We start from the raw sequence: 24,607 nt of genomic DNA, 5'->3' as shown, positions 1-24,607 counted from the left end.
ATATCAGGTTTCTATCATGATTATCTGTTAATTTTATAATTAAAATAGTACTAAAATCTAAAAATTGAAGCCCATCACCAAATGGTTCAAGAGTTCAAGCCTGGCTCCAGGAACTGTGCTGTTTATTTCCTCTGTATTCTTTTTTTTTTCTTAAAAGCTCAATGTCCAGAATACATCCCATTACTTCAGGATTTTCATCAGCGTAGGCGCCAGTGAATTGAGTTTTTAATCTGGTGAACATTTGCTGCATGTCAAAAATACTGGCTTTAAAGAAAGAAAATGCTTATTTATTTGGTTTTGTATTAATTTCCCACCTACTTCCAAGAAATATTTGAAACTCCTAAGGTAATGCATTAATTAAACGCTGCTGAGGCAGAATTTCTGGCCAAATGAAAGACCTTGTATTATCATGGTGTTACATTTGCAAATTGGAAAAATAAAACAGCACAAAAATCCAACTTCATCGAGGGCTCCTAGATCCACCGAACACAGTCTGAATCAAGACTAGGATCAGGTTGTCTGAACTGGGAGATGAAGATCTCTCACAGAACGAGGCCCCTGATAGTTGGCATTAGCTGCTGTTCAAGCCCATGGCTGCCAGGGCCCGAGAAGCTGGACCATGGGCTTTAGGGTCCCCTTGGATTTGAGTCCCAGGACCCATCAAAGCAACACAGTAAAGAGCCTGTGGGAAGCTATGCCGCCGAGCTCTGATGGCCTTCTCCAGTCCTCGAGCGGGGTGGTTAACCACGTGACCAAATGGCAGCTGAAGATCGTGCCATCAGCCTGCCTATCACGTGCTCATTGCAGAGAGGCAGTAGGAAACTAACCCTCGGTTTAGGCTGTGGAAAACATTCCAGGATCAGAGTCCATAGTAGATGTCTCATAGATGATGCATTGTATGATGAGTATCTTGGCTTTACCGTGCTTTGCCTATTGTGATTTATAAACAATAGATTTTGGTCATTTGAGTGACCAAAGAGAGAGAGAGCGCGTGAGAGATCGCAGAGGCAGAGGGAGAGGGAGAAGTAGACTTCCTGCTGAGCAGGGAGACTGAAATGGGGCTCGATCCCAGGACCCCGAGATCATGACCTGAGCTGAAGGCAGACGCTTCACAGACTGAGCCACCCAGGCGTCTCCAAAATATATTTCTCATAGATATTTGGTCTTCATCCATTGTTCCTGGTTTACAGCTCCTAAAACCTTTGGCGTTCCTTGAGCGATAAGAGCAACTGGGGCACCTTGTGTCATATTTGGTGTTTTGTCCTCAGTTCCTGAAAATGCTTCAGAGCCATAAAAGTGAATGGGTGCCTGGTTATTCACAGTAAATCCCTTTCTACCACTGCTGGGTGTATGTTAAGGGGTGACTATTGGAAAATGCCCAAGGTTGGGGGCTGTTGCCAGGGAAACCAACCATGAAGAGAGGGTTTGAACTTTTCAGTGTTACCCCCTGATTTCTGGGGAGGGGAGAGAGATGGGGGCTGAATCAATCCCCAATGGCCAATGATGTCATCAATCACGCTCTTTTAATGAAACCTCCATAAACCCCCCCCCCCCCCCGAAAAGACTGCGTTGGGAGAGCTTCTGGGTTGGTGAGCTCATGAAGATGGCGGACCTGGAGAGGGCATGGAAGCTTCTCATCCTTTCCCCAGATCTTGCCCTGTGCCTGTCTTCCATCTGGAGGTTCCTGGGTGATGTCCTGTTATGATAAACCAGTGATCTAGTCAGTACGTTTCTCTGAGTTCTGTGAGCCGCTCTAACAAATGAATTGAACTTATGGAAGAGATGGTGGAAACCTCTGATTCACGGCCAGTTTGTCAGGAACACAGGTGACAATCTGGACTTCCAACTGGCCTCTGAAGCTCGTGTGTGCCTGTGTGTGCATGCGTGTGTGTGTGTGTGTGTGTGTGTGTGTGTGTGTGTGTTGGGAGAGGGGGGAGCAGTCTTGTAAGACTGAGCTCTTTTTTTGCGGGATCCGACACTCTCTTCATGTAGACTGTGTCAGAATGGAGTTAAATGTAGGACACCAAGCTGGCGTCCAGAGCATTGTTTGATGGTGTGGAGGGAAAATGCCCCCCCCCATCTGAATTGGTACCAGAACCCTTCTTGCAAGCTGTCCAGGTACCCAGGCAATGCTTCTCATAAGGACAGAGAAGTACATTTGCAGTGAAACCTGTTGATCAGGGTCAAAACGAAATGAAGGGCTTTAGGAACAGTCCTACTGTCTTGGAAATGCATACACTGGTGTGCAGAGCATGAGCCCAAACAAAATAAACTTGGGATGTTGACAGAAAACCTCATAGGTAGCCTTAGTCAAAGCTTTTTTGGTTGGGCAGAACATAAGCCTAATTACGTTGGCTCAATTAAAGAGATCTGTTTTTTTTAAGATTTATTTATTTATTTTAGAGTGAGAGCATGAGTGGGGCAGTGGGGGGGGGCGGGCAGTGCAGAGGGAGAGGGAGAATCTCAAGCAGACTCCCCGCCGAGCACGGAGCGTCACCCGGTGCTGGATCCCATGCCCCTGAGATCATGACCTGAGCTGAAACCAAGAGTCAGACGCTTCGCCGACAGCCACCCAGGCGCCCCTACAGAGATCGTTAATAAAGATATGCAGGGCATCTTACAGGACCACAAACTGGTTTGGGGGCTGGCGTTGCTAATAAGCTGACAGGGTCCAGGTTAGCCAGCCTCTGTTTCTCCTTAGGGGCCTCACATTCTCTAATTTCTTCTTTTTCCCACTTAGCTTCTCTATACCTTTGTAGGTCGATTTTTCAGTTTACTCATCAGCGCACCTATAGCTCAAAAAGGTTGCTCCATTCCAGTTCTGTGGGACCTGTCTGAATCCAAACAGACATGCTAAAGGACTATATCCAGTTTGGTGACTCTTGGTTCAGGTTTCTGGTGACTGTGACACAGCTGTGTGTTTCCTTCAGCCAGAAGGCTCATGCCTGGTTAAAGCAGATGTTGGCAGCACCCTGCCTATGGTCTTTACTGTTTCAGTGCCTGCCGGCTGCATTTCCAACCGGCAGCCCCCACATCTGTCTGTCTGGGGGCTTCTCTGGCGTGGACTCCGCTGAGCGTCGGCCTGGGCGGCTGGCCAGTGGTGGCTAAGCCCGTGGATCCCCTGGGGACGGATGAGAGTGAGTGCGGAAAGACCCTGATTTCTTTGCCCCCTTGGTGGGATAACCCCAGGGCTTATCTTCTAGACCATTCTCCAGTGGGGCTGAGCTCCATTTACCCTCAGTGGTAACTTGCTTGACAAGGCATCCGGCAGTCGCTGCTTCCCTGTCGCCATTGGCCAAAGTCACTTAAAGCACGAGGAGAGCAGAACTGTCCATGGGGCCGACCTGGGAAGGTTTCCCTTGTTAGAAAGAAACCATTATAAGGAGAGGTGGCACATCAGCTCACGATAAAAAGATTTACACCCACATGGAAATCCACAGTGCGGAGGGTGGGGCTGGGCTGGAAACCATGTGGGTGGAGATCAAAGGCAAGGGGAACAGAAGTCATATTGTTCTAGGAGCATATTACAGGCTGCCAAACCAGATGGGGGACGTTGATGATGGGTTCCTGACCGAGACCACACAAGGGGCCTGAAGGCGAGACACCCACCGATGGGGGGCGCCACCAGCTGGACGGCCGCACAGAACTTCTGAACCAACTCCCGGCTTGCCTGGCTGGCTGGTTCACCTCTTGTGAGATTGAACAGTGCCAGGAAGGATCGCTACTCGGGAGTTAATTCAAACCAGGAAGGAGGAGCTGCTGGTGAGGGAGCAGATGGGAACTTGGGAGGTGAGTCTGTTCTCTCGGAAGGGGGTCATCAAGAGTGGGCTGCTCAGACTTCAGAAGGCTTGGAGCAGTGGTTACGCTGATCCATGTGTATCCCCAAGGGCTGATACGGATCCCACCCCCGACCCTGGGCTCTGCCTTCAGGTTTCTGTTTGGGTCACTTGGGAGTGAGACCAGGCTTCTCAGGGGTTTTCACTGCAAACTGGGGGCAGGTGTTTCCCAGAGGACCCTTTGAAGAATAGTGCTTTAGAGAAAACAGGCGTAGGGAGTCACAGCTTGCGATGTTTATACGGACCATCCAGAGGGTCGAAAGAAGGCAAAAACCAAAATTCTAAGTCCGCCACCACCAAGGAGTCCAAGGAGAAAGGAACAGTGCATCTGACCAAGAGCTGGGGCTAGGCTGGGAGCCCTGGTGAGTACGATTTTTAGGAATCGCACAGAAGAGCTGGCGTAGAGCCAACGACGAACACAAAAACAGTTGCAAGAACAGTTAAGAGTGGTGGCAGGCAGGCGACAGAGCGGACTGGGGTTTCAAGAATCTTGGGGCATCCGTGAGGGTTTTTTTAAGTTAAATTCTGAGTCAGAAGGTGAACTAGAAAAGCTTCTGCTCAGTGCTGGGGGGGTTCTGATGAGCCGAGGTTCACACATGACAAGGAAGTGGCCATTACTAGACACCTTTCGGTGCAGACACTACCTTATCTAGTCCTCAAAGCAACACTGCAAGGTAGGCATTCCTTGTACCTGGTGGCTTTCTCTCTTCGCAAGTGGGAGAAATCCAGCTCACACCAACTTAGACGCAAAGAGAATGGATTGATCCCTGTACCTGGGAAGCTGGGCAATGGGGCTGATGGGAGGCATAAATGGGGGTCTAGGGTCACAAATGATATGGGTCAGATTCCTTCTCATTCTTTCTCTCTCTGTTCTTCTCATGGGCCTCTCTTTTCTCCAGTAGACAGACATCCTACACGTGGTGGGGAACATGGCCACAGCTGGGTGTCTGCCTTGGCCTTCTAATACCCCGGAAATCAGGCAATGGACCATCCCTGCTAGTTCCAGAAGGCCTCTAATTGGCCTAATCATCTCAGTGCTGTTCCTGAGTGAGCAAGTGAGTAGGATATTCTCATTGGCTACCCTGTGTCACATGCCCCTAGGCTGAGTCAGAAGTGGGTGGAGCCTGTTACCAGAAGAAGGGACCCGGAGTGCAGAGTTCTGATTAATCCCAAAGAATCACAACCATGTTTCCATTCCCATTTTATTGATGTGGAAACTGAGTCTGAAAGCGATAAATGAAGTCACCCAGATGATATTACCTGGTATGCTGCAGAGCCAGGATTCGACCCCCACACTGTCGCTTCTGCCAAACAGAGGTGTGCGGGATTGGAGAAAGAAGACAGAGACCGGAGCTGGTTTTCTAGAAGGGTGTTAGCGAAGAAGCTACTCAAGGCCCAGGTTCCCTTTCTGGGGCTGGTGCACCCATCTCCCTAGTTGCTGTGAGGGTTGCTGGCTGCCCCTTCTCCTGACACTTACCCCCAGCTAGATGGGGGCCACCCATCCGAAATGCCTGGGAGGTCCCCCATACCCTAGGGTGTCCAGCGGCCAATGGCCAACTATGGTAAGAAAGTCTGGTTGGTCCCCTCACAATGCGGGGGTCCCTGTAGAGCTAAACCCAGGCGAGACTTCACCTGAATCCACAGCTCCGTTCTCCCACTTCTCTTACTCCCTTAGAGATTGTCCTCATTCATTCACTTGCCTAAACCCCTGTCTCAGCTTCCGCCTCAAGGGAACTTGACCCAAGACAGGTATTAAAAGTCAAAATCGTGATAGCAAACTAGCTGTCAATCCACGGGTGCCTGGAGAGGAGCGGGAAAACAGGTGTAGAGCCAGCCGCCTTCCAACCATCAGGAACACCAGATGCTGGGAGAGGTGGGAGGGGAAGGAGAAGAGGGGACAGGTGCTAGAGGCATTTATTTAAATTCTGGCAAAATGTACATCACCTAGAATGGACCACTGTTAATATACAGGACAGTGGCATCAGGTATGTTCATATCATTGCACAACCTTATCACCACCACACACCTCTAGAACTTTCTCATCCTCCCTAAGTGGAACTCTAGACCCATTATACAATGGCTCCCCATTCTCCTCAGTTCCCCCAGCCCCTGGCAACCACCATTCTGCTTTCTGTCTCTAGAGACTTCAAGTCGATAGACTCACAACATTTGTCCTTTTGTGACTGACTTACGTCACCCAGTGTAATGTCCTCAAGGTTCATTCGTGTTGTAGCCTGTGTCGGAATTTCCTTCCGTTTGAAGGCTGAGCACTATCGTATGGAGAGACCCTATTTTGTTTATCTGTTCATCCGTGGACAAAGCCTTGGGTCGTTTCCACCTTTCGGCAATTATGAATCAGGCTGCTGTGAACGCGTGTGTGCACGTACCTGTTTGAGCCCCTGAAATTCTTTAGGGCCAACCCTCAGAAGTAGAACTTGCTGGATCCTCTGGTAATTTTTTATGTGTTTTTTAACTGTTTGTCCCAGTAGTTATGCCACTTTACCTCTGCACCCCCAGCGTATGAGTTCCCATCTTTCCCCATCCTCGCAACAATTGCTAGTTCTTTTTTTTTTTTTTCCATAATGACCACCCCCATGGGTGTGAAGGGGAGGCAGGCGTTTGGGGAAGCCAAAGCCTGCAGAGCATCCCCCTATCTTTCTACAGCAGCTGCTGGGATGATGGGGCTGAGAATGTTCTGCCACTAATGGCAGCCTGATGGCGTCCAGGTCAGGGGAGGGGGGCCGGGCCCCTCTCTGCCTTCATGACAGCCATCAATGCTGTGTGTGTGTGGGGGGGGGTGAGGTGCTTTATTGCTTCGGTGTTTAAGATTTTCCTCACTTGTTCTCTAAATCTTTTTGCCCGTGGGTGCAGACAGAACCCCACTGGGCTGGGGAGGAGGAGAATTTTAGTGACAGATTGCTCTGTCCTCAGATGCAGTTCTGTGCTGTGGCGCGGGGCCAGGCTGTTGCTTGTCAGTACCCAAGGCTGACTCTCTCCAGAAGCACTGGAGACATGGGGTGGGAGGGGGAGGGCGCAAGTTCTCCAACCCCCTGGGGGTGCCCAGGCACCAGGAACCCCAGTGTGGACCCCACCGAGCCTGGTGGGATTTCCCTCTGCCTGTTGCTCATAGTCTTAGGTTGAGTTCCCCTAAAAGCAGACCCCCCAAGAAGGATTTCAGCCCTGGTCGTTGACATGGGAAGTGAGCCCAAGAGGCACAGCAAGAGGAAGTGAGACAAAGCAGGAAGGAAGGCCAACGAAGGGTGCTTCCTTGAGCACATTTCCACCATGGCCAGTTCAAGGGAAGTTCAGTGCCGCAAGGGACCTTCTCAGAGACTCTGGAATACGGCTCAGAACTGCCCCAAGGAGAGGTAAGGAAGCTGGGCATTTCTCCCGGCCCCCACTGTCGGACTGCTGTTCCGGAAGGTGCTGATTCTTTGGCTCTTCCAGCCTGCCGGGACCTGGTGAGAGCACACCCCTGCAGCCAGAGACTGGCCTCAGACAGAGGGACGGAAAAAGCAGCTGGTGTGTGACCCTTGGGGTAGGCTGAGGGGATACAGGCAAGGCGCTGAGAGCATCTGCGACATTTTCCTTGACATTAAAGGGTGTTGAGGAAGGCGCTGACGTCAACCCGGTGGAAGGTGGGAAGGTCACCATGGAGGGTGCGGTCCTCAGCCTGGATGGAGTGAACAAATTCAGACTCTTAATTTTGTGTAGTAGTTACTGGGCCCCTACTTCATACCAGGCACCAAACTAGGAGTTGTCCTCTATAGTATCATACTTGATCCTCATGGCAATCTTGTGAAAGAAGAGATGAGTTGAGTGCCATATCTTCTTTTTTTAATTTAGAGAGAGAGAGAGTGTGTGTGTGTACAAGTGGGGAGTAGAGGCAGAGAAAGAATGTCAAGCAAACTCTGTGATGAGTGTGGAGTCTGACTCGGGGATTGATCTCACAATCTTGAGATGGTGACCTGAGCCAGAACCCAGAGTTGGCTGCTTAACCGACTGAGCCACCCAGGAGTCCCAGATGCATGCAATTTTTGCAGATGAAGAAAAGTCTCAGAGAGGTTAAGAAATTTCCAGAGGGTCACACACAGGCTTGTCTTGGTATGTCGGGTGTTCCACTGCTCCCCCCAACAAAGTCACCCTTACCGGCTCTGAGGATGGCTTGGAACTGGGAGGACAGGGAGTTCTGCTGGCTGATAGTTCCAGGATCCCCAAATCGCGTTGCGCCTGCGTAGTTGTGCGATGCTGTCTGTGGTGCAAAGGATGCGGCCCCGGGGGTAGTAAATCGGTACAGCCACTCTGGGAAACAGTAGAGAGGCTCCTCAAAATATTAAAAATAGAGCTACCATGTGAGCCAGCAGTCCTACTTTTGGGTATACACCCGAAGGGGATGAACTCAGTATCTGGAAGAGATATCTACACGTTCTCGTTCATTGCAGCCTTATTCACAACAGCCAAGATATGGGAATAACCCGCGTCCATCAGCAGGTGAACAGGTAAAGGAGATGCGGTATATATACAATGGGATATCATCCAGCCAATAGGAAGAAGGGAATTCTGCCATTTGCGACAACCTGGACGGACCTTGAAGGCATTACACTGAGTGAAATAAGTCAGACGGGATAAGATAAACACTGCATGGTATCATTTCTAGGTGGAATCTAAAAAAAGAAAGAAGGCAAACTCACAGAGACAGAGAGTATGAAAATGGTTGCATGGAGGTGGGGGAGCTAGGGAGGGGTTGGTAAAAGGGTCCCAACTTTGAGCCGTAAGATGAGTAAGGTTGGAGGATGATCTGATGTATAACAAACACGGTAGCTCTGTGTTGCGTGGTTGAAGTTTTCCAGGAGGGTGGAATTCTGATGTTCCCACCCAAAAAAGGGGGGGAAAAAAAAGAAGGGGCTAGATATGTCAGTTGACGTAAATGTTAATGAACTAGATGGGGGAGGGACCCTTTCACAACTTGTATATAATATATACACATGTGTGGGGTCACTAGCATGTGCATTAAAGATCTAACAATTTTGTTTGTCAATTACACTCGGTAAAGCTGAAATTAAAAAAAAACAAACAAACCAGACCCTGCCCTGGGGAAGTTGCCATGAGCCACCCACTCTCTGAACACCCCTGGGCCACAGAGTTATCTGGTGTCTCTGAGCTCTATCCCTCTCTCCCTTCAGCTGAGGAGTCTGGATCGGGCTGCCTTGTGTCTAAGCCTCCGCCCGGCTCTGTGAGTCTGGGATCCTGTGTGAGGTCAAGGCATGGCTCTGAGCTTCGTAGGCTCAGAAACCCAGTCTCACGTTGGTCTGCGTGAGTCAGCTCTGGAACCAAGTTCACACGAGGATGTTAGAAGGAGCCAGAAGGTTAATGCCGTCTTTGACAAACAGAAACTGGGTGGCTGGATGCTGCCATTACCTGGCCTCTGACGCTGGACATTAGTCACAGGGCTGTCCACTTGTCTAGGGTTTGAGTGGAGGCACAGACTCTGAACGAGCTCTGATGGCCCCTTCATAACCCTGGAGTGGGCCACACCTGTCAAAGTTGTGGCTATTTGAGGCGGCCTGGTGGAGGGTGACATTTTCCCTGAAAAGTGCTCCCATGGACACTCCTGATTCCTGTTTGTGCCTCAGTTTCCCTCAGGATTCAAACAGCAAGTGGCGGGCATACTCATAGTAAGATATTTTGATGAAGGATCGTTTCAAAGGCCCTGTTCACGGAGGAGTGGCTCAGAACATTTGTAACGCCAAAGCACCAAGGGGGCTGAGGGGGTCGTCGAACCTGGCTGGAGAAGGAGCCTTTACGGAGGGGCTGTGAGTGGCCTTTGGGTGTGGCCAGCCTGAGGTGCCGCTGAAATAGGGAGCCAGACGAAAAAGTAATTTTACCCCACTCCCCTTCCTTCGGATCACCTTTGGGGGTTTCCATCGGCCCAACTCCAGTGGAAACCACAGAGATCAGCCTGCCTGGGGCCAGTGCAGGTGGGAGGGAGAGGATGATTCCAGAGGGGAACACACAAGGTGCCCAGCTCAGCCCTCCCGGTTCACTGTCTGATGGACACATTCTAATTTCCTAACGACTTAAATCAGGCCGCTGCCAAGTCTCGCTGGCCGGGGCACTCCATCCCTCCAAGGTCACTTTGAGGTCCCGTGCACAGTGTTGATGGCCTAGTTTACTCCTCAGGGGCAGGCTTACTGCCTTTATTGTCGACTGGGGCGGGGGGGGGGAAGGAGCCACTTTCTCGCCCTGGATGGGGACATAAGGCTGACTGAGTGGGTATTTGAAAAGGGGAGGACACCATGTGCCGGGGGACCAGTAAGCCAGTGGTAGGGTTGGTGCCATCAGTGGAACTGAGAGGCGTGGGAGCAACTCGGATCTTTCCTTTTGCCGCAGTGGTGGTTGTGAACGTAGGAGGGCACTGTGTGCCACGGGCTCTTTACTTTTTATTGTGATTGTTTTAGATTGGGCAGAAAATTGTGTGATTCCCAGGCCCTTCCCTCTTCCCTTCCTCCCACCCTCCCTCCATCCTTCTTTTTCTCCCTCCTACCCACCTCTTACTAAGAATTTCAAACAGGGCTCCTGGGTGGCTCAGTCAGTTAAGCGTCTGCCTGCGGCTCATGATCCCGGGGTCCTGGGATCGAGCCCTACATTAGGTTCCATGCTCAGCGGGGAGACTGCTTCTCCCTCTGCCTGCAGCTCTCCCTGCTTGTTCTGTGTGTCTTGATCTCTCTCTCCCTCTGACAAATAAAAAAAATCTTTAAAAAAAAAAAGAATTTCAAACATACACAAAAGTAGACAGACTAGGGAAGTGAACCCCATGTACCCATTACCTAGCTGTAGCAGTTATGAATTCATGCCAGCTCCGTTTGGTTTCATTTCTAGCCCATTTGCAACCCCCCCCACCCCCACCCCAGAATGTTCTGAAGCAAATCTCTAATGTCCTATCACTTACATACAAATATTTCAGTACGCATCTCTAAAAAAGCGTACTCTTTTTCCCAATATCCATATTTTAAACACATTTTAAAAAAAGATTTAAGTTATTTATTTGAGAGATAGAGAGCGTGCGCACAAGTGGGGTGGGGGGGTGTAGAAAGAGAAGTCGACTTCCCTTTGAGCAGGGAACCTGATGTGGGGCTCGATCCCAGGACCCTGGGATCATGACCTGAGCCGAAGGCAGACATTGAACTGACCCAGGTAAGCCACCCAGGAGCCCAGGTTTTGCCCATTCTGAAACTTCATACAAGTGGAATCATCAAGTATATACTCGTGTATCTGACTTTCCACTCAACAGCGTATCTGTGACCCTATTCTTGAGAAGAGCTTGATCTTTGGCCTTGCTTGATAGTAGTGCATTACATGACTAACACCAGAATTCTCCCATTGTCTGACTGACAGACATTTGGATTGTTTCCAGTTTGGGGCTATTATGACTAAAGCTTCCAGGAACATCCTTGTGTGTGCCTCTTGTTGGAACAGGAACTCATTTCTCTCCTGACTCCCTTCTTGAATGTGAAACTATGGCTAGGAGGGAAGAACGCCTTTTCTTTCCTCACTGTCTACAGGGTGACCTTCCGTCTCCTGTCCTTTCCCCTCTCCTGCAGGCTGGTGAGGAGATTGCCCTCTTCCACCAAGCCCCCCTCTCGCGGAGATCCACCTCCCCCAACCATCCTCTTACCTGTCCCTCCAGTGCATTCTCTCTAGGACGGCTTTCCTGTCAACTCACCTCCTTCTTAAGTAAAAAACAAAGCCCGACAAGATCATACAAACGAAACAGCTTCCCTTGACTCTACATCGCACTCTAGCTAAGAACCTGTATCTCTCTTGCCCCTCAATGTCAAGAGTCTCCAAAGTGTAGTCTGTGCACGCCGACTCTACTTCCTTCTCTTCTCTTCACTTCTTATCTCCCGGACACGCAGCCTCAGCCACCATCCCCTCTCAGAAACTGCTCAGTCCAAGGTCATTGTTGACTCCCTTTGCCAAAGCCGAGCTTCACGTGTCTGTACTTGCCTTGTGTATTTAGATCTCTGTGCTGGGTCAGTCCACACAGTTCGGTCCCAGTTTGGGGATGGGTGAAAGTGATGACTGCGACCCAGGTTAAGGTTGCTTTTAGTTTGGTTGACTTCCTTTTTTTTTTTTTTTAAGATTTTATTTATTTATTTCACAGACAGAGATCACAAGCAGACAGAGAGGCAGGCAGAGAGAAGAGGAAGGGAAGGAGGCTCCCTGCTGAGCAGAGAGTCCAATGCAGGGCTCGATCCCAGGACCCTGGGATCATGACCTGAGCCGAAGGCAGAGGCTTTAACCCACTGAGTCACCCAGGTGCCCCAGTTTGGTTGACTTCTAAAGCAATGCCTAAACCACGCAAAGGATTGGAACAAGACATTGATACCAGTAGTGGGTGGCTCCTCATGACACCCCGGGATCAACTGAGGCATGCCCACAATTCAGTGAGCCAAGCACTCCATGGGAACTGAGAGAATCTTCTGGATGATGTATGGTGAGCTCACTGCCTTCTATATCCATGGTCCTGCAAACACCCCAAAACAGCTTTAACTATCCCATAAGGTGACTCCGCTCCCCGGAAAGCCAGAGTGTCCCCTGTGGACCCTAGGTCTTACAGTTCTTGCTGTGCCTGCTCCAAACCATTCTCCCTTTGTGGGCACTTACACTGCGGGCTCCGGGAGGTTTTATGATGTCTACCGGAGGGGTTTCTGCGGACCGACCTGGCCATGACCTTCCCTGGTCGTCCTGCTCCATTTGGTATTATTTCTGACTCTAGGTTTCCCCGAAGCAGACTGGGAGATGGGAACTCGGAGCAGGTAGCTAACATGGGAGCCGGTGCCAGGAAGCGCAGGGGAGGAGGGGGGAGTGAGGTGGGAAGGGGGCAAAGCCAGTGTACTGGGTCGCTATAGTGGGCAACTGGAGCTCAGTCCCCTCAGGGGGTCCTCTGAGAATCTGCGTGGGATCCAGCTCAGGAAAGAGAAGGCTGGGGCACTTATCCAATGGCTCCTGCTCCCCTCCCAGCCCCTGCCAGACTGGGTAAAGGGGACGAGGAATGTAGACATGAAGGCAAGAGCAGTAGCAGCCATCTTGCAACCATGAGGGAAGGGCCAAGAGAATTGAAGACTAAGGGGCTGACATTTTCAGACGCATCTTTGCCTACCTCCTCTCTTCTTGTCCTGTGAGCAAAATGCATCTTACTTGTTTAAACCACCATAATGAAGTTTTTCGATACATGTAGCACGAAGAGAATGCATTGCTCCATTCTTCCTTTAAGATGGAGGCACTCATTTCCCCAGCTGCAGACAGTGTTGAATGCTGGATGTCACCCAGTCCAAAACAGTTCATAATTTCCATAACTTCTTCCAAGATTCCACATCCTGATTTAGCCGCCTCTCTTTCTCTGGTTTGTGTGTTTATCTGATGTGCTCACTGGGCTGTAAGTTTCTGAGAGGTAGGACCATGCCTTCGGTGACTGGGACTGGCCCATAGCCTACTATGTATGTTTCAGGCTTTATGATCTTTGACTATCCAGATTGTTCTCTTCTGAATGTCCCGTTTGCCAATGATCTCCCAAAGTCTGACTTTCAGAACTAAGCTGAATGTACCAGGAGTGGTCTTGACAGGAGTGAGGTCAGGATGCTTTTTTTTTTTTTTAAGATTATATATTTATTTATTTGATAGAGAGAGATCACAAGTAGGCAGAGAGGCAGGCAGAGTGAGAGGGAGAAGCAGGCTCCCTACCGAGCAGAGAGCCCAATGTGGGACTCTATCCCAGGACCCTGAGATTATGACCTGAGTGAAGGCAGAGGCTGAACCCACTGAGCCATCCAGGTGCCCTGGTCAGGATGCTTTTAAATTTGTTTATTCAAAGTGAGCTTACTGCCCACTACATTTACTTTTGCTAAAGCCACGTTTCTCATACCGTACACCAGGGCTCCTGCTTTCTAGATCCGGACAGAACTTTATGTTTCTTCTTCTTCTTTTTTTTTTTTTCCTATGAAATGTCACCATTTGCCCAGGTGTTGACTTCTAGTCTTAGTTTATACTAGAACGGAACCTGATTCTTACCATTTCATTTTCATATTTGAATGGACCCGACTTTGAGTTCTGCAAATCACCAGAAACCCTTCATGGAAGAGGTTGAGGGGACGTAGAAATAAGTAAGTGAAGAGCATTTTCACAGACTCACTCTCTTGCCACAGTCCGTTGAAACATGATTGGAATCCAAGTGGATTATCCAGTCTTTAAACTACCGCACCAGCTTGGGGGCAGCCTGGAATTTGATAGGTGTGTGTCTTTCATTGGTCCACCTGCTCCCTGCATAAAATTGTTGAAGGGGCCTGGAGGGGAGTGTGAAAGTGTATCACCTACTTGAGAGTTTATGAGATTGAACTCAAGCCTTCTTCCATCACCACGCCACCTGGCTGGAGCACGGCTGACAGTGGGCAAGGGCGTGAGAGGGTCAGATGGGGGCCGGGGAGGGCTGGTGTGTATCAGTCCCTGTCCTTACATCAAATCCAAATCATTTCTTTTTGGATGGCCTACTCTTTAACGTGCTCAGTACCTCTTCTCCCCTCCACTAGTGCAGAAAATGGACAGCAGGTTGGCTCCTGAGTCCAGACATGAGTTGCCGCCAGCCCTTCACGGGGATGGTGGTCGAGCCTTGTCCCTGCCAGGTCCGAGGGCTCTGCCTGCCAGGCGTGTCCTCTTGGTCCGGACGCATTGATGCCGGGCGCACATTTTACAATTGTGTGCTTTCTCTTTCTTCCAGCATTAAAATTTTATTCTCCACATGTCAGCCTGCTTATTAAGAATCTCCCAGGTGCTCCCACCTCGGCTCCACGCCGGCCTTCAGCTCCGGCCGCTGCTGCTGTTTTCTCGTTGACTCTGGGCACGTGCTAAAATGTCCTGCTTGGGTCTCGGAATAGACGCAGCCCGCGGAGGAAAAGGTCCCGGCCTGCAACAGACCCAACTTGCCTTGGAGTGTGGGTGGCACCCACTCACCCCATCCCCTCTCTTTCCACCCTTCTTCCCCAGACAGATGGCGCTATCCCGCCCTACCTCCACTCCCACTCCCCCACTGGCGTTTATGTCCCAACTAACTCAAGCCATATGGAAATTTCTCTGTCCTCTACTCCAGGGGAAAACGTCAGGGTTAACCCCCCACTCCCCCTTACGAATGGGGGCCCTCCCTTTCCTTGACTGAGAGCAGGAGCTCTTAACCTTTTCTGTGCCATGCACCCCTGGGTCCCACTTCTCAAACTTAAACAAACATCGACAGGGCATTACCCCAGAATCTCATTACAAAGCAGATTCTGATTCAGTAGGTCCGGGTGGGGCGTGAGATTTGCATTGTTAACAAGCTCCTGGCTGATGTTGTTGGTGCAGGGACCACATTTTGAGTAGCAGAGGTTTTCAAACTGGGGGAGGGGGTGGGGGGGGACGGGGGTGGGGAGAGGGGAGCGGGACGGGGGCAGGGGCTGCGCTCACGCCTTCCTTCCTCCTCACCCGCCCTCCCCAAGCGCCAAGGGAATATCTGTGGTCACATTTGATGCATAAACAGTCTCCGGCAGGCGCGGAGCATCACAGGTGCGCTTCCGGCCCGGCCCCAGCCCCGCCGCAATTCATCGGCTCCCAACAAATGCTTCTTTATAATCGGGAAATAGAAACCCGCTCTGCCCGAGCTGGGAGCGCTGCCTGCGCTCCTCCCACCTTTCCGGGCCGCTGCGCAAGGGGCGGACTTTAGGCGGGGCGGCTTCATAAACCAGAAAAAAAAAAAAAAAAAAAAAGAGACGAAACAATTAAACCTAGCGAGCCAGGATTGCTCCAAGGAACAGGCTTTCAAAGGCAGCGGAGTCTGGCTTTTTTCCAGGCTGTGGGATCAGCCAAAGGGCGCAGGCCTCCTTCTCTTGGCGTGACAGGTGCGCCCCGGGGCAGGCACTGGGCTCGCCCTTTGCCCATCCCCCTGCGTGAGTGAAGAATGACTCGCCATTGGTAGGGTAACCGACCCCATGTAATAGGAAAACAGAGAAAAGCCATGTTCCTTTTTAGTCCGGCGGAGCTGTGCCCACTCCCAGACTTTTCAGAGCATAGATTTACAATCACACCTTCCAGAGACGTTCTGGAAGCTGCCCGTTCTAGCCACGTTCCTTCCTCCCTTTCTTCCCTCCTTTCCCTCCCACTTTGAGGCCCTTACCCTTAACTGGAATCGTTATTATGCTCATTGACTCCAGAGCTGGACACTGGACAGAAGCTTTTAAAATCAAGTAAACAAATGCTATTAGGTTCCACTTTCCAACCTGATACAGACACCAGCCCCAGCATCCAATTTGTGAATTGTTTTTAAAGAAAAAAATGGTCTTAGAGCAGTGTTTTCAAAGTGTGGTCCTGGGATAAGCAGGATCGGCAGGGTCTGGGACCTCCTTAGAAATGCAGATTGTGGGACCTCAGCCTAGAGCTGCCCAATCAGACTTTCTGAGGGTGGGGCTTGGCAATCTCGGTTTTATGAAGCCCTCCAGGCTGCAGTTTGAGAAGCATCCCTCTAGAGAAAGAAACGCGGAGCCCATAGATCTATAGAATGTACAAAGCAGAGCGGGAGAGCAAACATGCTCTGCCTCCTGGGTTGGAGGGAAGGAGGGACAACAGTCTAGAAGGCGGCATAAGGTCTGGCTGCCCGTGCAGACCATCCCAGGCCACTGCACGCAAGCAGAAGCTGCAGTGAGGTCATTGCTTCATTGGAGTGGTTTGAGGCACAACCTCAAGTACGCTGCTTTGGCATGTAGATTATTTCAAGCCGAAGGCAATCAACACCCGGCAGACTCAAGAAAAACTTTTATCTTTTCCTTAACTACCTAAAAGAATTTAGATAGGGGTCTTGGAATGCTATTACCAAAGGTAACTTTTTATCAGAAAGACCTATCTTTATGGCAGGGCAAACATCTAATTAGCAAACACCTGCTCTTCTTATCATCGTGTGAATTACCTTCCTCCCCTCTGAAGCCCCTGGGCTCCTATTCCATTCCTGAGGATGGCGTATGAGACCCAACTGACCGACTTGTCCTTTGTGCTAATATTCTTATGTGGCTCCTGTACTTACATAATTAAATTCATTTTTATCCTGTCAGTCTGTTTTATATTGGCTTACCTGCCAAAGAATCTAGAAGGGTAGAGAAAAACTGTTTCCTCCCCTACAGGGTTGACAAACCAGCCAGGAGACGTCACTGTCTGGACACTGCTGGCTCTGGGGCAGTTGCAGCTGAGAAATCCTGGGGTCTTTGACAAGAGCCAGCAGAAGGCAAGAATTCTTACCATGTCAGTCTCCTGGATCTCTATCTGCAGGGTTTGGTGAAAGTGAGAGTCCTTTTTTTTTTAAATTTTAAATTTAAATTAGCAGGAGAAAATATTTGGGTGAATTATTTCCTCAGGTATAGCAACTTTGCTAAAGATTTATTATGAATACTTTTAATTTCTACTGATCCTGTTCCTCCCAGAAATAGCCATTGTCTTGTTTTGCCTCTGTGTCTTTTGTGTCTTTTACCACGAGAAGGAAACCGTAGGGTAGAACGCAGGCATAGGCCCCATAGGCCTGTTGTTTGAACCCACCTCACAGCCTGGTGAACTCTTGGTTCTCACCCGTCCAGCATCTGTTTAGACACACTTTAAGTTTCCCTGTGTAAAAACTGGGTGAGGTTTTCCTTTCATCTTGTTCTGTGTCCTGAGAGTTTGGCTTTGTGGTCAGTGAGAATACCTTGGTCTCCACCATTCGGATGGAAGGTACATCTGATAGCTAGTCCAGTAGCCTGGGATTCAAGGACAGGAATCAGCATCCTCTGTATCCAGCTGTGCCAGCTCTCAGAGGAGTTTTTCAGAAGGGGTCCCAGTCCATAAGGAACCTTTGTTCTGTCAACCTTCTTTGTCTCATTAGTGCTGGAAAAGTCCCATTCACATAGCGCCCACCTGGTGTCACAGGTTAGCGGGTCTATGACTAGAGATGCCTCCTGTTCCACGAGAGACTGGATCTTGTGAGGGCCCCATATTTTGTGCTCTTTTGTGGGACACCTCTTATGTCCATGACTAAGCCATAAAACAGTGTATCAGTTTGAGTTACTATTGAGATGGATAGATCCTGCTTGTTAATTTTCAGATGATAGATATTTTGCATTGGAGAAGTTGCTATATTTGAGCACTCTTTTTTTTTTTTTTTTTAGGGAGTTCCTATTCTAAACAATTGTCTTGTTGGTACTTATAGAAAGACCTAATTGAAAAGTGGATACGTAGAAGTGTAACAGCTAACCTCAGGGACTCCCACAGCAAGATGAAAGAATAGAAATTAAACTTAGAACAAAATTAAAGTTCATATCCAATGTAAATTACCCTTCTTGAAATCCAGCCCCTCCTTAGCAAATTCCCTTAGCTCCCCAAACTCCTGCACTTTCCCCAGAAAAACCCTTACACACTCAGCTGCTTGTTTTAACTTTCCTGTCCCTACAAGATTTACAGAGAGCCCTCCAGCCTAATCTCCGGGCCCAGGGTATACAAGTTACTCATAGAAGTGCTAAAAGCCAGGAAGTAAATTTAACAGAAGCACCCGGGATGGACAATAAGGTTCATTTTGCTGGGCTCCATAATCAGGCACTGCCAGCTTCAGGCCTTCCTATGCAACATCCTTTGCAGCCATATCCGACACCCCCCACCCAGAGAATTCATGTCCCTTGGACAGCAGCAGATTTTTAAAATTATAAAGTCCTCTTTACCTTTCAGAGGATCCTATCAAATTTAGAGAGGAATTTAAAAAGATGAATTGTCACTTACAACCCCATTCATGGGGACCTCATTTGGCTGCTAAGGGGTATTCTTCTCACCCATGATTATATCGTAGTTATCAGACAAGCCGAACAATTCCCTGAAAACCTCCCTTCACAGAGGAAACGACCAGAATTTTTCCTAGGCCCTTCTACAAATGATCAGCTGAGGGCTGCTGTTCAGGGGCTGACACAGCGGCTTTTCCCCCCTAAGGTAAATTGGTCGAAAGTTGAACTGCATACTCAGAAAGAAGGCTTTTTATCAGAAAGCTTGATACTTTACAAAGACATACTGCATTAAACCCTGAAAAGGTTTGCTGTGTGTCCCAACTGAAAACTGACAAGATATTTACAAGAATTTGCAATAGCTCTGCGGTCAGAGAGATTGGTTGGACTGGAAGCTGATATTCACAGCCTGTAAGAATTATTTTGGGGGCTCCTCCCTTAAAAAATAAAACTATGTACCTAGAGGGAAAGAAAAAAAATCTGAATTTTTGTAAAAGTATTCATAAACACACGTACACACACACACACACACACGCACATTTGTGTCTGTGTGTGAGATGGGTAGATCAAGCTATAATGTCATTTTGGCTGTGATTCAGTTCTTTCGGGAATCGAGAGCAACTGTCCTTATCTTACAAATCTTTACCAAACTAAACATGCAGCTGGAGAGACTGTTCAGAGTTCACTTATTCTTGTTTTTTTGTTTTTGTTTTTGTTTTTGTTTTTTAGTTCAGTCTCAAAAGGCTTGTAACTTCCATTCTTCCCTGTGCTTTCGACATGTAAATATTCAAGTATGATTTTCAGGAAAGCAGTTCTTATCAGAAGAAAAACAAAAAGGGAGAGAGTGCATTTGAAACTTAGGCTAATGAAAAATCACGTGTTTTCTGCACAAATAATTGTGCCAAAAGCTTTAGCTGTCTGAGCAGATAAACTGAACTTACTCCAACTGTTGTTTTAAAACTAGTGAATTTCCCATTGTCATACGTCTCTCATGACAAACATTGTAAAATGAAACCATAAGGTCTCTGTGTCCGTCTGGATGTTTGTGTGTGTCTGTATATGTATATTGTGTGTGCACGGTATTTTCCGCCACCGGACGGAATCGCCGGAACGAATTCATGCATAAGACAGCTCTATTTCATTGGCTTAAAAATTAAGTGCTTCTATATACCGAATATTCAGAAATAGAATAAAAACTAACCCAAGTCCTTTTTCAGTTTACAAGACGTGGGATAATCTTGGGCAAATAAAAGCGAATTTAAGTTTTGTTTAAGTAAAATAAACATGTTTTTGGAGTCACCAGCACTAAATATCAACTAAGCTCGTGTTAATCTGTTACAGGGTTTGTCAGCAAGAAAGAGAACTTCAGATGATGGTTAGATATTTAATGCCTCGTGAAATTTTCATGACTAATCTAAACATAACTATTGAGACCAAGCGAATTAAACAGATACAAGTAAGATAAAAGTTTATAAATAAACTTTTCAACAATATTTAAGTTTTATGGTATGTCCACCAAAATTAAAGTGTCTCCAAATCCTTTTGCTAAATTCAAACCTTAGAGTTTTGCTAAGCTGAATTAGGTGTTGGGTAGTCATTAAAGATCTAGATCGTTTCCAAATATTGAAGCATCAATTACTTAACACAGGTTTATCTACTTTTGGCTTCTTATTGCAGAGACCCTATAAGACACTTGGATGCATCAGTGCTGCATTGATTGGAAAATTGATAAAGGCATATGCTTCTAGAAAATTGTGTGAAATGTACTTATTAATTTGCCAATCTAAAAGATGTGGATGTAACAGACAGGTTGTAAGTGTTCATTTTTTTTTTTTAATTTTCTTTGTTTTTCAGTAAACGCTACCCACAACGTGGGGCTCAAACTCACGACCGGCCAGATCAAGAGTCGCACGTTCTTCCAACTGAGTCAGCCAGATGTCCCTTTTTACTTTTTAGTTTTCACCGGAAATTAAGGTTTCTAAGAATTAAGCATTCTAATCAGTGAAATTTGAAGTATTAGAAATAATAAGTGTAACAATTCTGTAGGCAAGGAAGGTAAGACTTGTTTTTGTAAAAAGGGATATGAGATATGAAGATGCATTTTTGTTAAGGGAAAAAAAGTGAATTTGCCTTAAACTAAAACTGGTATAGAAGTACTGGCAGAGAGAGAGAATTTTCCCTTGTATAATCAAGCTAGTGAAAACTGAATTGTTTATGATGTAAAGTGAACTTAATTTGCTTTCATCTGCTGAAAGGACAAGTTTTCTTCAATTGTTGGTCTGCTCTTAGTAAGAAATTATAAACAAAAATTTTGGTTTATCTTTTAAGTAATGTGCCTAGAAAAGAAAGATTTTGTGTCTTGTCAAAATAATTTCCCGTGTTTCATATCAAGTCTTTGATTACTTAAGAATGCTGGGTCTTCCCTATCAAAAGAACTAACATTTTTTTTGCCTTTTTTTTTTTTTTACAACTGTGTAACTTTCTATATTAGCCTGGGAAGTCTTTAATTGTTACTATGGTTACATGAATAACAATAGTTTCACAACGACCCAAGATCCTATTTGACCAAGTGTTTTAAAACCTCTTGACATTTTTGACAAGTTTCCCCCAAATCAAATTCTAAGCAAAGTCTTTTCACCTCAAACTAATTCTGGAATTTTCCAGAGGTCCCTGGAAAATTGCCAAAGATTTGTTCTTTCTCTTTATATATAAAATATGGGAGATGTTAAACTTATTAGGCTTATTTGATAGGTTAAATTACGTGGGAAGCTTTGTCAAATAAGAAATAATACCAAGTCTTCTTCATGTTGTATTGTCTAGGTACACGATGTAACTGTTCTACAAATTGTATGAAATTCCTAAAAATCTAGTGTGTCTTGGTTTAATGTTATCAATCATAATTCTAGTTACCATCTTAAAATGTATGTCACAAAGGGGCACCTGGATGGCTCAGGTTAAGCATTTGACTCTTGATCTGAGCTCAGGTCTTGATTTCAGGGTCATGAATTCAAGCCGCACATTGGCTCCACGCTGGGCATTGGAACCTATGTTAATCAAACAAAAAAAGTGTCCTCTAGTCATCTGTGCTAGATGTCATCAGCACAAAGATAACCAAATTTCCTTGTCAATTGCATTGTAATGAGTTCCCGGCACATCTTTTTTTTTTTTTTTAAGATTTTATTTATTTATCTGACAAACAGAGATCACAAGTAGGCAGAGAGGCAGGCAGAGAGAGAGTGGGGGGAGGCAGGCTCCCCGCTGAGCAGAGAGCCCGACTCGGGCCTCGATCCCAGGATCCTGGGATCATGACCCGAGCCGAAGGCAGAGGCCCCAACCCACTGAGCCACCCAGGCACCCCTCCCGGCACATCTTTAACCATGGCCATTTTTAAGTCTTTCATCATTTACAGTTATTGTTTCACTGAATGCTTTTGCAAAAGTGTTTATAGGAGTGTTTACTCTTCAAGGAGATTTGTGGAAAGTGCTCTTGAATACAGATTTCTGATAACTTTAAGATAAAAAAGGAAAAACTACCTGAACTGGGTAGGAATGTCCAGAACTAATGAGAAAACTGGCTTCAAGCAGAGCAAGAATTAAACATGGAACAGAACAAACTGATGAGGTTGATTGCAATTTTTATGACATTTGGTTTAGAATATTGCTGGGGCTATTTTGTAGTTCCAGATTTAAGCAAGCCTTTTTGTCTTTTCTCTTAAGCTATCAACAATTTGGTAAGATACACCTTTGTGAACAAGGATGATACAATTACTTTTTCTCCCTACCTGATCCCTCCAGAATTGGGAAACTCAGTGAGCATTCTTACTTTCCTGGCAATATAGTTATTTGCATAAGTACAATAAGAATCTGTTCTCCTCCTTGTAACAGGACACAATTGGACGCATTGCTTATATTGCCAAGGCTTTGACTGGAATGTCATATTTGAGAATGTGCACAGACTCAGATATGACCAGACAGCTTTTAGAAACTAAGGTTGACTTAATGGAGCCATTAAAGCCCCTTGGAAATCGCAGCCTGGTACCTTGGTCTACAGGGTTCTTGGCAGCCTTACCCGGTGAGCAAGAAAGGTCACTTCCTGGCAGTCTCATGAACTTCAGGATATTTTGGGGATCTTGAGAAGAGAGGCATTTATCCGAATCTATAGATATTGCAGGGAAAGGCTATTGGCGAGTCCTTGGTGTGGTTTCTTGGCCTCGAGAGGCTTTTGAAAGTTCAATCTGAGATTCCTTATGAAAAAGTCCAACAGCACAGACTTAAAGAAACTATATGGTCCATCACTGTTCTTGCTGCACTTGGGCATATAATCGGGCCAACTTTATCGAAGCTAGACTTGGTTTTCAGGCAAATTAATCTTGTTGTGGTTCTCTTTGGAAAAAAAAGGGGGGGGTAATTACAGACAGAAAAATAATGTCTCAGTAATATACCTTTGTGGCTATCAAATTCCAGTGTTCTGTGTCTTTGAGGTTTTGTTTTTTTTACTGGTAAACTGGGCTAGATCCCGAATTCTTCTAGTTTCCTCCAATATTTGGCTGTAACTCTTCAAGCTAACATTTCCAATTTTCTCCCACCCCTCCGACTTGGAATCACTGAGAACTAAAACTGCCCTTCTTTTGAAGCCATGTAAGCTAACATTAGACAACTTGAGATACACTTAAGTGAAATCGCCACAAATGTTCATGTATGGACAGTCTTTGTGTCGGTTGCTGTTTGGGCCATGCAGAAAGATCTCCAGAGATGCTCACACTGCAGAGCGGGAATCACACTGTCAGACGGCCGTGGCCCACCCTCAGTCCATCTGAAGATGCTTCAAACTGGGAATCTACATGTCTTCTCGACTGTCTGTGTTCACAGCTCAGATACTGGGATTATAGTCTGCTCCAATCATTAACCATTGTTTTTCTTTGTCCATAAAATGCTTTCTATTAACTACCTCATTGCTTGCACCATAGGCCTAACTTTGAGAGCCTCACCTGCATCACCACTTCCTGAAGCAAGACACATCCATTTAACGGAACCGATCTATTCTCAGTACTAAGTGACTGGTTCAATGAGATGGAGAAATCTACCAACTCCATTTCTGGGCCATGAAATTTCTTAGGGAAATTTCAAAGGTGGGACTGAGGGTGAGCAAAACACATGACCCCCCAAATATGCTACTTTGGTATGTGGATTATTTTGAGCCAAAGGCAATCGAGACCCAGCAGACTCAAGAAAAGCTTTTACCTCTCCCCTAACTACCTAAAATAATTTAGGGGGCCTGGCTCACAGAGAGAGAACTATTCCCAGAGACAACTTTTATCTGAACGACCCATGGGTACAGCAGGGTAAACATCTAAATTACCAAACATCTGCTTTTCTTATCATCTTGTGAATTACCCTCCTCCCCTTTGAAGCCCCCAGACTCCTACCCCATTCCTTGACTCAGAACGGAATAGAAACATCATCTGTCCTTGGGTCTCATAGTCTTAAGAGAGTCCCATATGTACATCATCAAATTTGTTTCCCTCCTGTTAATCCGTTGTGTATCAGCTTACCAACCAAAGAACTGAGAAGGGTAGAGAAAAAATTTTTCCTCCCCTGCAGGTCCCTAGCGCTCCATTTGGTAACCCATCGTCCCACACTCACTGGCTGGAAGCAGGACCATCTACTTTGTGCTAATAAGCTGCCTCAGTTCTAACAGGCCCAATATGGTAAGAGCATGGAGGAATGAAATATCTGGAGTGGTTAAGTAATCAAGGCAGGAATAATTAGGTAGACTAAATCCCAACAGAAATAATCCGTCTTTTGGAAAGAAATGACATTTTGAAAAATTTAGAAATCTTCATCAAGCTATTATGTTGCTGAAATACATAAGCACTTTGCATTATGTTTTCTTTCCCCACAACACACAACACATGCGAGAGTAATTAAGGGATTTCACTCTGTCCTGAGCACTTCATCTCAA

General features: G+C 47.0%; 1 long non-coding RNA gene across 1 annotated transcript; it reads left to right on the top strand.

Annotated features, from left to right (window-relative positions):
• Nucleotides 1–3,673: 3,673 nt before the first annotated feature.
• On the top strand, nucleotides 3,674–23,593 carry LOC308337126. The gene is made up of 3 exons (XR_013966295.1): nucleotides 3,674–3,789; nucleotides 4,736–4,891; nucleotides 20,501–23,593. It is a non-coding gene; the product is annotated as an uncharacterized lncRNA (long non-coding RNA).
• Nucleotides 23,594–24,607: the final 1,014 nt, after the last annotated feature.

The sequence above is a fragment of the Martes martes genome (genome assembly GCF_963455335.1).
Source record: "Martes martes genome assembly, chromosome: X".
Lineage (NCBI taxonomy): Eukaryota > Metazoa > Chordata > Mammalia > Carnivora > Mustelidae > Martes > Martes martes.
This window is presented reverse-complemented; position numbering and strand designations above follow the sequence as displayed.